Source organism: Marmota marmota, unplaced genomic scaffold, assembly GCF_001458135.2.
Source record: "Marmota marmota marmota unplaced genomic scaffold, marMar, whole genome shotgun sequence".
Classification (NCBI taxonomy): domain Eukaryota; kingdom Metazoa; phylum Chordata; class Mammalia; order Rodentia; family Sciuridae; genus Marmota; species Marmota marmota.
Genome location: NW_025999990.1, coordinates 43,173,808 through 43,188,161, shown reverse-complemented (window position 1 = coordinate 43,188,161; position 14,354 = coordinate 43,173,808). Strand labels below are relative to the sequence as shown.

The 14,354-nt window shown below is 35.6% G+C and overlaps 1 pseudogene; it reads left to right on the top strand.

Annotated features, from left to right (window-relative positions):
- The first annotated feature begins 5,190 nt into the window (after positions 1-5,190).
- On the top strand, positions 5,191-6,472 carry LOC107139416 (annotated as a pseudogene).
- Positions 6,473-14,354: the final 7,882 nt, after the last annotated feature.

Below are 14,354 nucleotides of genomic sequence, written 5' to 3'. Positions count from 1 at the left end.
TATAATGAAATACTTGTAGTTCAGGATTTTGATTTCTAAGTGGCTGGATTGCTTTGTTAACATAAATTTGACACATAGTTGGGCTGTTAGCCATCCCCTGAGGGAGTACTTTCCATTCATATCTCTGATCAGGATCTTCATCATTCAGCACAGGGACAGTAAATGAAAAACGTGGACTATCCTCAGGATGAATTGGAATGGGAAAAAAAACAATCTTTAATATCTATAACTAAAACATACCAGGTTTTTGGCAAAGCAGACAATTGAGGAATCCCTGATTGAGCAGGTTCCATGATAACCATCTCATTATTAATAGCTCTTAAATCTTGCAATAATCTCCATTTGCCAGATTTCTTTTTAATAACAAAAATGGGAGTATTATGGGGAGATATAGAAGATTGTATATGTCCCTCTGCTAACTGTTGTTTGACCAGGTAATGGGCTGCTTGTATCTTTTCTTTAGTCAGGGGCCACTGAGGAACCCATACTGGTCTTTCTGATTTCCAAGTAATTTTTATTGCCTCAGTGGCCCTTTCTGAAAACCCAATCTATGTCTATTTATTCCTTGATCTATTTGAATTGGTGCTGCTATACCTTGTTCTTGTTTTTCTAATCTTTTTCCTTTCCTAAAACCTTGTCTAGTCATAATAGTGGGTGCATTTTGGTTGATGTTATTTGTTAATGTCAAACCTAATTGATCTAGGACATCTCGTCCCCATAAATTTACGGGAAGATGATCCAATACATATGGCTGTATAGTTCCTTCACATCCTTCAGGATCCTTCCAATCTAATACCATTGCACTTCTATGGGGATTAGTTGCCACTCCTAGGCCTCGAAGCATTTGAATGGCTTGTTGTAAAGGCCAATGTTTTGGCCATTCTTGATGAGAGATGATGCTAAGATATGAACCTATATCCAGTAGCCCATTAAATTCATGTCCTTGAATATTTAGTTTTAGCATGGGGCGAGAATCTAAATTTAAAGAAAGCATAGCCCAATCTATACCTGTGGAGCCTAATCCCCTGGAACCTCTTTCTACAGTACGCCTGGAAAATTTATCATATAGGCTGGGTATTATTAATAATTCTGCTATTCTATCTCTTGGTGAAATTACTGATATACCCTTTGGAGAACTGGCTATAATTTTTGTTTCACCTTCATAATTGGGATCAATTATCCCAGGACTTATCATAAGTCCTTTTAGAGTAGAAGAACTGCGTCCCAATAATAAGCCTACTGTTCCTTTGGGAAGAGGCCCTTTTACCCCTGTGGGAATGATTTGAACTCCCATCTCTGGAGTTAGTACTGCTCTGTCGGAGGCGCAGATGTCCAATCCTGCACTCCCTGTGGTTTGTCTAGTGAGGGATCTAATGGATAATGTGTCCTGATGGTGTTGCTGGGTTCCTCCAGTGCCCCGTATATTTGTGGTTGTGGGCCCCAGAGCATTGGGCCCCCCTGTCCGTTTTTTGGCAATGAAGCCTGATTCCTTTCTCCATGATATCGTGGGTAAACACCTGGTCCTTGTCCGTTTTTTGATAACGGAGTACCCTCTATGGTGGTTTGAGAACGGCATGAGCCAATCAGCTGGAAGTTTGCTGGGGCCACTTCGACTGCAGCTCTCAACAAATACCTATTCATCAAATCCCTTTTATGATTTTTACTTGGATAGTTTTTGTTGGGGGGGCGGGTACCAAGGATTGAACTCAGGGGCACTCAACTATTGAGCCACATCCCCAGCCCTATTTTGTATTTTATTTAGAAACAGGGTCTCACTGAGTTGCTTAGCACCTTGCTGTTGCTGAGGCTGGCTGGCTCTGAACCTGTGATCCTCCTTTCTCAATTTCCCAAGTGTCTGGTACTACAGGTGTGCATCACTGCGCCTGGCTTTTTTTTTTTTTTTTTTAATTATAACATTTCTGGTTTTCTCTGTAGAGAATCAGAGCAACTAGTGCCTATGAGAAAATTTTATTCTTTTGTCTGTTCTCTTTATTTTGGAAAAAGAGGCCTCTGCCTCGTTTCTCAAGGATGGTTGTTTGTTTAGGTCTGATCTCATTTGATCGTGGTGTAACCAATCAGACCATTGCCCACAGTGAGATGGTCAAGGACAGACATGACTCAGGCAATGAAGCAGTCCCAAATCCCTGGAATGATAAGCCAAAAGAGATGCTCCTGGGGATGACATGGCTATTTGTGAAACACAGACCAAGTGCCACAGTGACACAACTTCGATTGGAGAAGAAAGGTACCCCAAAGGAGAAAACTAAGTTGGAGATAAAAAGTTTCTGACAACATCATTGGAGCCACTGGATTCATGCTGCAACCTTTCCCACTCGACTTTTAAATTAATTACATGAGTCAATAAATTTCCTCTTTTGCCAGTTTGATTCCTTATGCATATATTGTATGATTTTCTGATATGCATTATTTTTACATTTCTTTCCATACACTTAAAAGTATTTTATAATCATATTTTATATACTGAATAAACATCCTCATTTATTAAAAAGCATATCACTTTAATAACCCTTTTAGAAAAACACTATATGTGGTTGAAGAAGCATTAGATTATGAATTGGGAGACTCAGGTTTGATTTTGTTTTGTATCAGATTGCAGTTGAACACATTTGCATGTGTCCTCTCAGAGTGTTGATATCCTTATTAAACAATAAGTAGTTTCAACTTAAGTATTATAATTTTGTTATTCTCAAAAATATAGCTCAAAGGGGGCCTGGTGTAATGGCACATACTTGTAATACCAGTGACTCAGGAGGCTGAGGCAGGAGGATCACAAGTTCAAGATCAGCCTCAGAAACTTAGCAAGGCCCTAAGAATCTTAGAGAGACCTTGTCTCAAAATTTAAAAAAATAAAAATAAAAAGGGCTGGGAATATACCTTAATGTCAAAGCATCCCTGAATTCAATCCCCAGCACCAAAGGAAAAAAAAAAGGAAAAAAATTTAAAGAAATACAGCTTCAAGGAGAAAGTGGAAAAGATTTCATTAAGTGGGAGGAAACAAAAAAATTAAAACACTTTTCTTTCAGCAAGACATGGGTACTAATTTGGATATTCATCTCTTTGATTTGTTGGTCAAAGAAAAAATGTAATTATGCCCTAATACATATTGTTTCCTGACATTTCCTGCCCTTCCATATGGGAAGATTATGTATCTTCATCCCTTTGATGGCAGACCTGGCTGGTCTGATGACTTGTTTCAACCATGAAAAGTGAGTACCAGCGACATGGATTGTCTGTGCAGAGATGTTCTCTTTTCTTTTGCCATGATGATGAGCAATATTCAAGAGAGAGGCTAATCCATTAGCCTGGGTCCCAGAGTAAATAGGGTATGAAGCAACGCTGCTGCTGACCCTGATGAACGCCCAGCTGAAGGGAGAAATAAACCTTTGTTTTTGTAAGCCACTGAGGTTTGGGAGATTGATACCACAGCATAATGCATAATCAACATTGTAATGGTGACTGTGTCTGTCAGCTTTCCATTTTTTATAAATATATATATATAAAATACCCGAGATAAGCAGCTTATAAAGAGAAAAGGTTCATTTTGGCTCACAGTTTTGGAAGTTTTAGTCCACGATTAATTGCTTCTATTGCTTTGGACCTGTGGTGGCCCATCCTGGTGGAGCAAGAGCCCTTATCTGATGGCCAGAAAGAGAAAAAGAGGAAAAAGAACTGGGGTCTCAATATCCCCTCTAATGGCACTCCCCAGTGACCTGAAGACTTCCCACTAGACCGCCACCTCTCAGGGGCTTCCTACTACCTCCCAACAGTGCCACCCTAAGGACCATGCCTCTACCATATGCATCTTTGGGGATATTCTGGATCCAAACTATGGCAGTGACTAAGCAAAACTGTATTAAGGTGACCATGCAGACCCTAGAGATTCAAATCCATAATCATAAAGATTTAATTTGTTCTATGTATATAAATGTAAATTTGAGGTCATCATAATATAATAATTAAGGTTAAAGCTGGCTCAATATTAATAAATATTCAAAATTCATACAGGGATTATTTTTCCAGGTTTTCCTAAGACTAATTGGTTAGATGTCAACTAATACTTAATATTGGTTATTTTTATTAATGGAATAATAAAATTGCAGTAGTTATAGAATCAAAAGGGAGGCACATCTAAAGATTTCTTGTGAAACGAAGTGGTGATTGAAATAAGAAATGATGATTTTTTTTTTTTGTACCAGGGATTGAATCCAGGGGCATTTAACCACCAAGCCACATCCCAGACCTTTTTGTATTTTATTTAGGAACAGGGTCTCACTGAGTTGTTCAGGACCTCACTAAATTGCTGAGACTGGCTTTGAACTCAAGATCCTCTGGACTCAACCTCTTGCCACTGGGATTATAGACATGTGCCACCATGCCCAGAAGAAATGATGATTTTTAAAAGTGAGGCTGATGATGAGGTAGAAGCTGAAATCCTGAGACTTAAAAAAAAATAAGTTTTGGGGAATGCGGTTGTAGCTCAGTGGTAGAGCGTTTGCCTAGCATGTGTGAGGCACTGGGTTCCCTCCTCAGCACCACATAAAAAAACAATAAATAAATAAAATAAAGGCATTGTGTCCATCTACAACTAAAAATATTTAAAAATTGTTATATGAATCCCATCAGAAATTAGAAAGGAGGTTAAAAATGTTCTCTAAGCAGTAGGGTGGCACTTGAAGCACTTTTAATAAATTGTGTTGGTAATCTAAGGCCTTTTAGACTCTAAAAGAACACTTAGTAAATATAAAAATCGAGATTACTATTTCAAGGGACTTTATAAACGATGAGTTTCTGATTGTAGGCAATTTTACCTGCCATGTTCTGAAGTAGGAACTACACTATCCTGGAAAAAAAAAATGACTCTAAGAGAGCTTGAAAGAAAAAGTGACTTGAAAACATTATAATGGAAGTCAGATATGGTGGCGCACACCTGTAACTTTAGTGACTTTGGGAGACCAAGGCAAGAGGATTGCAAGGTTAAGGCTAGCTGGCAACTAAGTGAGGCTCTGAGCAAATTAGTGAGATCCTGTCTCAAATATAAAAGGGGGGCCGGCACTGTGGTGCACACCTGTCATTCCAGCAGCTGAGGGATTACAGCTGAGGCAGGCTGAGGCAGGAGGATCTCAAGATCAAAGACAGCCTCAACTGTGGCCTGGTCATGGTAGATAGGTGGAATGCTGAGTGCAGAGCCTTAAGATGGCTGGAAACCATGGGTGCCCCTCCTCTGGACCATGTCTGGCTGCCATGCTCTGGGGAGACAGCTGCTCACAGTGTTGCAGCGTGCAGGACAATGAACATTCAAGACACCTGATCCCAGTACTTTGCAAACAGTTTTACCACTTGAGTTGGGTCACTGGGACTGGAGGAGGAATTAGCTTGGAGTATGGCAATGAAATCTACATTGCTCCTTCAGGAGTGCAAAAGGAACAAATTCAGCAGGAAGATATGTTTGTTTGTGATGTAAATGAGCAGGATATAAGAAGCTAAAAAAAAATAGCCAGTGCAATCCTCTTTTCATGAATTCTTACACAATGAGAGGAGCAGGTGCAGTGATTCGAATCCACTCTAAAGCTGCTGTGATGGCCACCCTCCTCTTTCCAGGATGAGAGTTTAAAATTACACATCCAGAGATGATCAAAGGAATAAGGCAATGTACCTCAGGAGGGTATTTTAGATATGATGATATGTTAGTGGCACCTATTATTGAGAGCACAACTGAAGAACAAGACCCCAAAGAACTAAAGGCCCGTCAATGAATAAATATCCCGACTCCTGTGCAGTACTGGTCAGGTGTCATGGAGTGTATGCCGGGGGAAATACGTGGGAGAAGGCTAAAATCATGCGTGAATGTTATGACTATTTTATTGATATTGCTGTAATAATGATGAAGGTAGGACTTGATCCTATGCAGCTCCCAGTTGGAGAAAATAGAATTGTATAAGCCAAACAAAAGTTTAATTACACAGTTATAAAACTAAACTTAATTATTATTTAAGTAAACCTTGATTATTTTTTAAATGAGTTGAAAGTTTTCAAAACACTATTAATTGGTCACTAAATATTACAGATGATCACATTTAATCTCTTCTGACATGGAATGGTATTTGCTCATATTTTTGAGCATCCGTAGATTTTGGTATCCAAGAGGGTAGGAGGTCCTAGAACCAATCCCCTGTGAATACTGAGGGATCAGTGTATTTCTTGGTGGGAACATTTCCATGGGATCAATCATAGCAGTGAAATTTCATATCAAAGGCACATAAATACTGCCAAAATTAACTTCCCCAATAATAAATTGCCATTTTTTAAAACAATGCTTGAAAATGCTGAATATTGTAACACACACACAAAAAAAAAAAAAGAAAAGAAAAAGAAAGAAACCTCATAAGTTTAGTAAGTGAAAAATGACATATTGGTATTTTAGTTTGTAGTTTCCATAATTTGGTATTTTAGTTTGTAGTTTCCATAATTTGTCTACCATGTGCTAACCCCTCTGTGCACAGAGGGGTTAGCACATGAAAGGGGTTAGCACATGGTAGACAAATGCTCTACCACTGGGATCTACTGCTTTTGGTGTTGGTTTGTTCTTCTTTTTAGGACTTTGAGATGTAATGTTAGGTTATTTATATGGTGACTTTCTATCTTTATAATAAATGAACTCAAAGCAATGAACTTTTCTCTTAGAAATGCCTTTATAGCGTCCCAGAGATTTTAGTATGTTCTATCTCTATTCTTATTTACCTCTAAGTATTTTTTTATTTCATCCCTGATTTTTTCTGCTTTCAATTGGTCATTAAATAGTGTACTATTTGGTCTCCAGGTACCTCTATTTTTTAATTTTATTGTTGATTTCTATTTTCATTCCATTATGATCTGATAGAATATAAAGTATTATCTCTACTTTTTTGTATTTGCCGAGAGTTGTTTTGTGACCTAAGATATGGTCTGTTTTAGAGAAGGTTCCATGTGTTGCTGAGAAGAAAGTGTATTCAGTCTTTGATGGATGAAATATTCTATATATGTCTGTTAAGTATAAATTATTATTTGTACTTTTTAGTTCTATAGCTTCTTTATTTAGTTTTTGTTTGGAGTATCTATCCAGTGGTGAGAGTTTTGTATTAAAGTCACCCAGTATTATGGTCTATTTAATTCTTGAAATTGAAAAGGGTTTATTTGATGTACAGAAATGCTCCATTGTTTGGGGCATAAATATTTACAGTTATGTCTTTTTGATGTATGATTCCCTTAGGCAGTATGAAATGTCCTTCTTTGTCCCTTCCAATTAACTTTGGCTTGAAGTCCACTTTATCTGATATGAGGATAGAAACCCCTTTGTTATGGTTTGTATATGAGGTGTTCCCCAAAAACTCACGTGAGACAATGCAAAAAGGCTTGGAGGAGAAATGATTGGGTTATAAAGGCCTTAACCCAATCAGAGAATTAATCATCTGATGGGATTGAGTGGTAACTGAAGACAGGTGGGGTGTTGCTGGAGGAGGTGGGGCATGAGGGACATGGCTTTGGGGAGTGTACTTGTATCTGGCAAATGGAGATCTTTCTCTCTGCTTCCTGATCATCATGTGAGCTGCTTCCCTCTGCCACACTCTTCTGCCATAATGTCCTGCATCACCTTGAGCCCTGAGGAATGGAGCCCACTGTCTATGTATTGAGACCTCTGAAACTGTGAGCCCCTAAATAAACCTTTCTTCCTCTACAATTGTTCTGGTTGGAACCTTTAGTACAGCAGCGAAAAAGCTGACTAAAACACTCTGCTTATTTATAAGATCCATGTAAATGATGTTTTTTCCCATCATTTTACCTTCAGTCTTTGAATACCTTTGCCTATAAGGTGAGTCTCTGGGAGACAGCATATTGTTGACTGTTATTTTTTAATCCAGTCTGCCAGTCTATACCTTTCATTTGATGAGTTTAGGCCATTTACATTCAATGTTATTATTGAGAAATGATTTTTATTTCATCATTTTGATTTACTTCTGGTTTTTAATTTGAATTAGTTTCTCCTTTGATTGACTATTCTTCTAATGTAGTTCCTTTGCTGGTTTTCACTTTTTATTTTTCATTTCTTCTTCATGAAATACTCAGTGTTTTGTAGTGCGTGCTTTCTAGATGTGAATCTTTTGTTTATTGTGGAAGATTTTTAAAAATATTTTTATTAGTTGTTGATGGACTTTTATTTTATTTACTTATTTTTATGTGGTGCTGAGAAGCAAACCCAGTGCCTCACACATGCTAGGCAAGTGCTCTACCACTGAGCTAGAACACCAGCCCTATTATGGAAGGTTTTTATTTCATCATCAATTCTGAAGCTTAATTTTGCTGAGTATAGTATTCTTGCCTGGCATCCACTTTCTTTCAGAGCGTGGTATATATTATCCCAAGATCTCTTAGCTTTAAGGGTCTGGGGGGAGACTTGGATCGGTTTCCTCTAAATGTGAGCTATCTATCATATTTCTCAGGCAGACTTTACAATTCTATTCTTATTCTGTATGTTAAGTATTTTCATAATGATGTGCCTTGGAGTGGGTCTGTTGTAATTTTGTATATTTGAAGTCCTGTAAGCCTCCTATATCTGATTTTCAATTTCATTTGCAAATACACTTTCTTGAAAGCCTGGTTGTTATAAATATACCACAAAGATATAAAAGACACTAACCTAAAGTTTGACAATTTTTTTTTAAATGTAATATAGTCTGTTTAGAAAATAAGAAAATAGGGCTGGGGATGTGGCTCAAGCCGTAGCGCGCTCGCCTGGCATGCGTGCGGACCGGGTTCGATCCTTAGCACCACACACAAACAAAGATGTTGTGTCCGACTAAAACTAAAAAAAAAATAAAATAAATATTAAAATTCTCTCTCTCTCTCTCTCTCTCTCAAAAAAAAGAAAAAGAAAAAAAAAAGAAAATAGGGGCTGGGGCTGCAGGTCAGTGGTAAAACTCTTGCCTCGCACATGTGAGGCACTGGGTTTAATGCTCAGCACCACATAAAAAAAATAAATAAATGTTGTGTCCCTGTACAACTAAAAAAGTAAAATAAGAAAGAAAGAAAGACAATGAGAAAATAGTGAAGGTGATTTAAAACCAGTTATAGAGCTGGGCACCTTGGCACATGCCTGTAATTCCAGGCAGAGGCTGCAGAATTGCAAGTTCAAAGCCAGCCTCAGCAACTTAGCAATGTCCTAAGCAACTCAGAAAGACCCTGTCTGAAAATAAAAAAATGAAAAGGACTGGGGATATGGGTCAGTGGTTAAGTGCCCTGGGTTCAAACCCTAGTACCAAAAAACATCACCAAACCAATTATAGGGGGCTTCTACAATGTGCTTTACATAAACAAAATATTTACATATAGGAGAAAACCATTATAATAGTTTCTCTCCTATTATTTCTTTCTTTTCTTAATATTTATTTTTTTTAGTTGTAGTTGGACAAACACTTTTATTTTATTTATTTTTATGTGGTGTTGAGGATCGAACCCAGGGCCTAGCACGTGCTAGAGGTGCACACTCTACTGCTGAGCCACAACCCCAGCCCCTCCTATTATTTCTTTAAATGAAATAAATACTTCTTAGACTATAAATACAATGATGAAATAAACAAGTTAGAATATTACATGTGAAAAATATACTGCTACTTATATAAATATAAAGGCCACTTAAAACAACTTTATATGCATATATGTAAGGATATTTTGTAAAGGGGTGGAATATGAATGAGAAGACTATACATCAAATTAAGAGAAAATAGAGAAAAGAGGTACAAATAGGCCTTTGGTTAAATCCGTATGTTTTATTTTTTTAAGAAAGCAGTTTGAGAGCTGGGGTGTGGCTCAGTGGTAGAGTGCTTACCTAGTATTCATGAAGGCCTGGGTTCCATCCCTAGCACCACAAAAAAAAATTTAAAAAGCAATTTGAAGAAAACATGAAGATATTTAAGTTGCTCATTCTAGGTTGTAGATATTAAGCCACAATGTGTATTTTTATTTTGTGAATAATTACAAATATCAATATTATGAATAAAATTAATAAAATGAGCCCATAAATGGTAGTGATTAATGTAGTGTAATTATATGAATAATTAGAGAACTGTGGCATATGAGACAGATATAGGAGTTCTTGCTAAGTAGTTTGAGTATAGCAGTGACCTGTAGTTGACAGAGAATGTAATGTATATATGATGTAAAAAAGAAATACCTGCTAAACACCAAATATTAGTTCTTAATATGATGAAATAATAACATCACACAACATATTTATACAATTGAACCATATATAGAGATGTTTTAGTGAATAAAGTTCTTGTTAAATGGCATATCATAAAGAAATATTATCTCTAGTGTCTATAACACTCAAAATTCACTATTTCCTTCATGAGATATAGGCAATCAATAGAGGCTTTCAGTCCAGTAAAAAAAAAAAAAAAAAAATCCAAGACACTTATTAACTTTTTTGCACGTATAGTTCTGGGATTAAACTCAGAGGGCCTCCTGCATGTTAGACAAATCCTCTACTACTGAGTTATACCTTCAGTCGTGACAGTTAGTATTTTGTTATTATGTATTTCACAAACCGTTCCTATCTATAGCTCAATCTACTACGAGTTCCAATTATAAAGCTTAGAAAAATAATTGGTATTTTTTCATACCATGACACTGAAATCAAATGGTGGGTTTTTTTCCTCCCTAAATAATAGGTTATGATATGTGAAACATACTCAAGTCCAGTAAAGGAAGAGTCAAGATTCAAATTTGTGACTCTTTCTTTTAAAGCTGTAAGTTAACTTTCATATTTCATCTGGAAAATTGAGATTTGTAGCCATATAAGAGTAAAATTTCCAATTGTTTCCTCACCAATAAATTAGGGATGGTAATACCTCATAAAGTTGTTGTGAGAATTAAATGATGGTTTTCACAAAGCTGCAGTCATGTTTTGACTTTGAACTTCTGAGTTCAAGATCTTGAGGTATCTCACTAGAGGAAATAACTTTGACATTTTCATCTAGTAGTTGTACATTTGACTTTATTTATGCTCCTCTTGTGATTGACATACCTTCAAGGAGACTGGATCTGAGTTAGCAAATGTGTTGCACATATAGAACTTACCCAAGTAGAATTAATGACACATGGAGGAGGAGTAATGAAGAGTAATCTAAGAAACATAGTAGGCCAAAGTAAAAGGCAGATCCTAAATATTTTCTTCTACACAGCTGGGCCCATGTTCCATTTTTGCTGTTTATAATAGTTGTTGTCTTTCTTAAACAATTATACTAAGTGAATGTTTGTTTTTACAATGCCAGTGATCCAGGCAAATGAACTAGTGTATTCAATTTAATGGCTAAATCATCCTATAATATTATTATATTAACGTTCATAAACTTGCAAAGAATCATATTAATAAAATTAAACAACAAATCTATTTCTAAATAGTTTAATTTTTTCCTTTTAACTCCAACATCTCAAAATACTTCATGGTAAATAGAGAGCTCAGGAAATAATGTCATATTTTATTGTTTATATGATTCATTAATATTTAACAAGAGAGCAGATTTTCAATTACTTTTAGTTCAGGCTTTCCCTATGTAAATGGAGTTAATATTATTCTTTCTCTACCTCACAAAAGTCCAAGTTACAATACTCTGGGGCTAATACATATCAAATTGGTTAATACTGGCAATGAAAGAATAGAGTGGGCAGGGGTTCAGGTAGGATAGAATTAAGCTTTTTACTATAATATCCTTTTACATTTCATTTATTGCCATAAGCATAGATCTTGCCCAAAATATAACACTAAAAACATAAAAGATTTGGTGAAAATACATCTAGAGCATTGAATGCAGTTTTATACACACATATTATCTAACCAGAAATTGATTTTAACAACTATAACAGGATAGCAATATATATTATAAAAATAAAGAACAATTGTGATTAAGATTTCTAAGTGTAGGGCTGGAGTAGAGTAGTTGCCTAGCATGTGTGAGGCTCTTGGTTTAATCCCAGCATCATTTAAAAAAAAAAAAGAAAGAAAAAGAAAAAAGATTTCCAAGTGTGGATTAAAAAGGCTAATCTTATTATATTTCTCAGAATATAACCAATTTATTATATTAACCTTATGTGAAAGTGATCAGAGTTAAAAATTATTTCCATTTGCCTTTTTTAATTTGATTTTTTTATTATCTTCTTGGTAGATATATTATACTTCTTTCAGTGGATTTGTTTATTCTTTTAAATAGTACCATTAATTTTTTTCACTAATTGTCTGTTACTAGTATACAGAAAAACAAATTATTATTGTATACTGACCTTGTAGGTAGTAGCCTTTGAAAGTTCACTATAGACTTCTACATAAACAATTATAACATTTACAAACATGTCAGTTTCATTTCTGTGCCATGGCTTACCATGTTTTTCTTTTTCTTACCATGTCTATAGACAGGAAGACAAAATTGTAAAGATATTGATTGATCCATTAGTAGTCTGAATGCAAAACCACTCAAAATGCTAGTAGCCTTATTTTTTTTTTAGTGGAAATTAAAAATATTTTAAAGCTTCTACACAGCTGGGCCCATGTTCCATTTTTGCTATGTTTATAAGTTGTTGACTTGGAAATGCAAAGGGCAAAGGATAGCCAAGTCAAGAATGACAAAGTTGAGGGCTNCGCCAAAAAAAAAAAGAATTACAAAGTTGTAGGACTTACATGACAGATATCTTATATTTAAAACAGTATGATATTGGCAAACAGAGAAACTGATTTATTATGCGGAAAGAATTGCCTTTTCAGTAATTCCTGCAGACCAATGGATATCCACATGGAAAAAATAAAACAAAAACAAATTCTTGATTTCTATTTCAAAAATAAATTCCAGCTGCATTATAGAACTGAGTGTGAAAGGCACTAAGTATAAAGGCAAAGTTCAATAAATCAGACTTCACTAAAACTTAGAATTTTTGTTCATCAAATGATATTAAGAAATTAAAAAGCAAATGTAGTATGTGTAGTACATTGTATCCACAAGTGACTACATTTTGACATTGCCTTTAATTGTTCATCATAATACATGCTAATAGATGATAATCTTGTGTTTTCTTTGTTAAATTTTTTTTAGTTGTTGATGGACCTTTAATTTTATTCATTTATTTATATGCAGTGCTGAGGATTGGACCCAGTGCTCTACCACTGGGCAACAACTCCAGCCCCAATTTTGTGTTTTCTTTCTGAGCAAAAAGCATTCTAAAAGTCTTAGACAATGGAAAACAAAAACTTGAAACTTAAATTAGCAATGCAGTAAGAAGTAACAAAATTACTTTTAGTTTGATTATTACATTATAGTCTTTTTCATTTCACTTTCTGCAGCTCTATTCATCAGTTTTATATTGTACACTGTTCTGAGTAGTGTGATAAAATCTCGTGATGCTGCTCAAATGTGCATGACCTGTTGGACCAGCGTTTACACACTGTATATACTCCTGATCTGTTATTTGGTAGACATTTTGGTTCTAAGACTGGTATCACAGTGCTTGTGCTCAAGTAACCTTTGTTTAACTAAAAAATGGTCCCAATGCAAGAGTAGTAATGATGGCAATTTAGATATGCCAAAGGTAGGCTGTAAAGTGCTGTAAGTGAAAAGTTCTTGACTCAATTAAAACATAAAATCACATGATGCAGTTGTTAAGATATATGGTAAGAATGTTTTCTGTAAAATTGTGACAGGAAGAGAAATTTGTGCTAGTTTTGCTGTTGCACCTCACACTGCAAAAGTTATGGACACAGCACGTAAGTGCCTAGCTAAGATGGAAAGGGCATTAAATTTGTGTATTTAGGTAGGTATAAGAAAAAACCGTGTATTTGATACTATACTCGTATCCAGGCATCTTAGATGTAACCCCCTCATGGTGGGATTACTGTATATAATTTCTAGTGGCATAAAAAGTAAATGAAAAGGGCTGGGGCTGTGGCTCAGTGGTAGAACACTTGCCTAACACGTGTGAGGCACTGGGTTTGATTCTCAGCACTAAAAATAAATAAAAATATAAATAAATAATTAAAAATAAAGGCCCTCAATAACTAAAAATAAATAAATATGCATTTTGTTAAGTAATTATGAGTTTGAATGCCATGTTTAAATTTTTTGCTTACTGATATTTTTTACTTAAAAATGGAGGACAGGTTATTTTGTTCAAGTTGAAACCTCAAAAAACCACAAGTGATCACAGTTGGATTGAGCCTGGACATAATGACAATATATGTTTTCTTTATATTATAGAGGCTAAGTCCCAGTCAGGTCTTAGCTAAAGCTTGCTTATGGGTAAATGGGCTGGCTTGA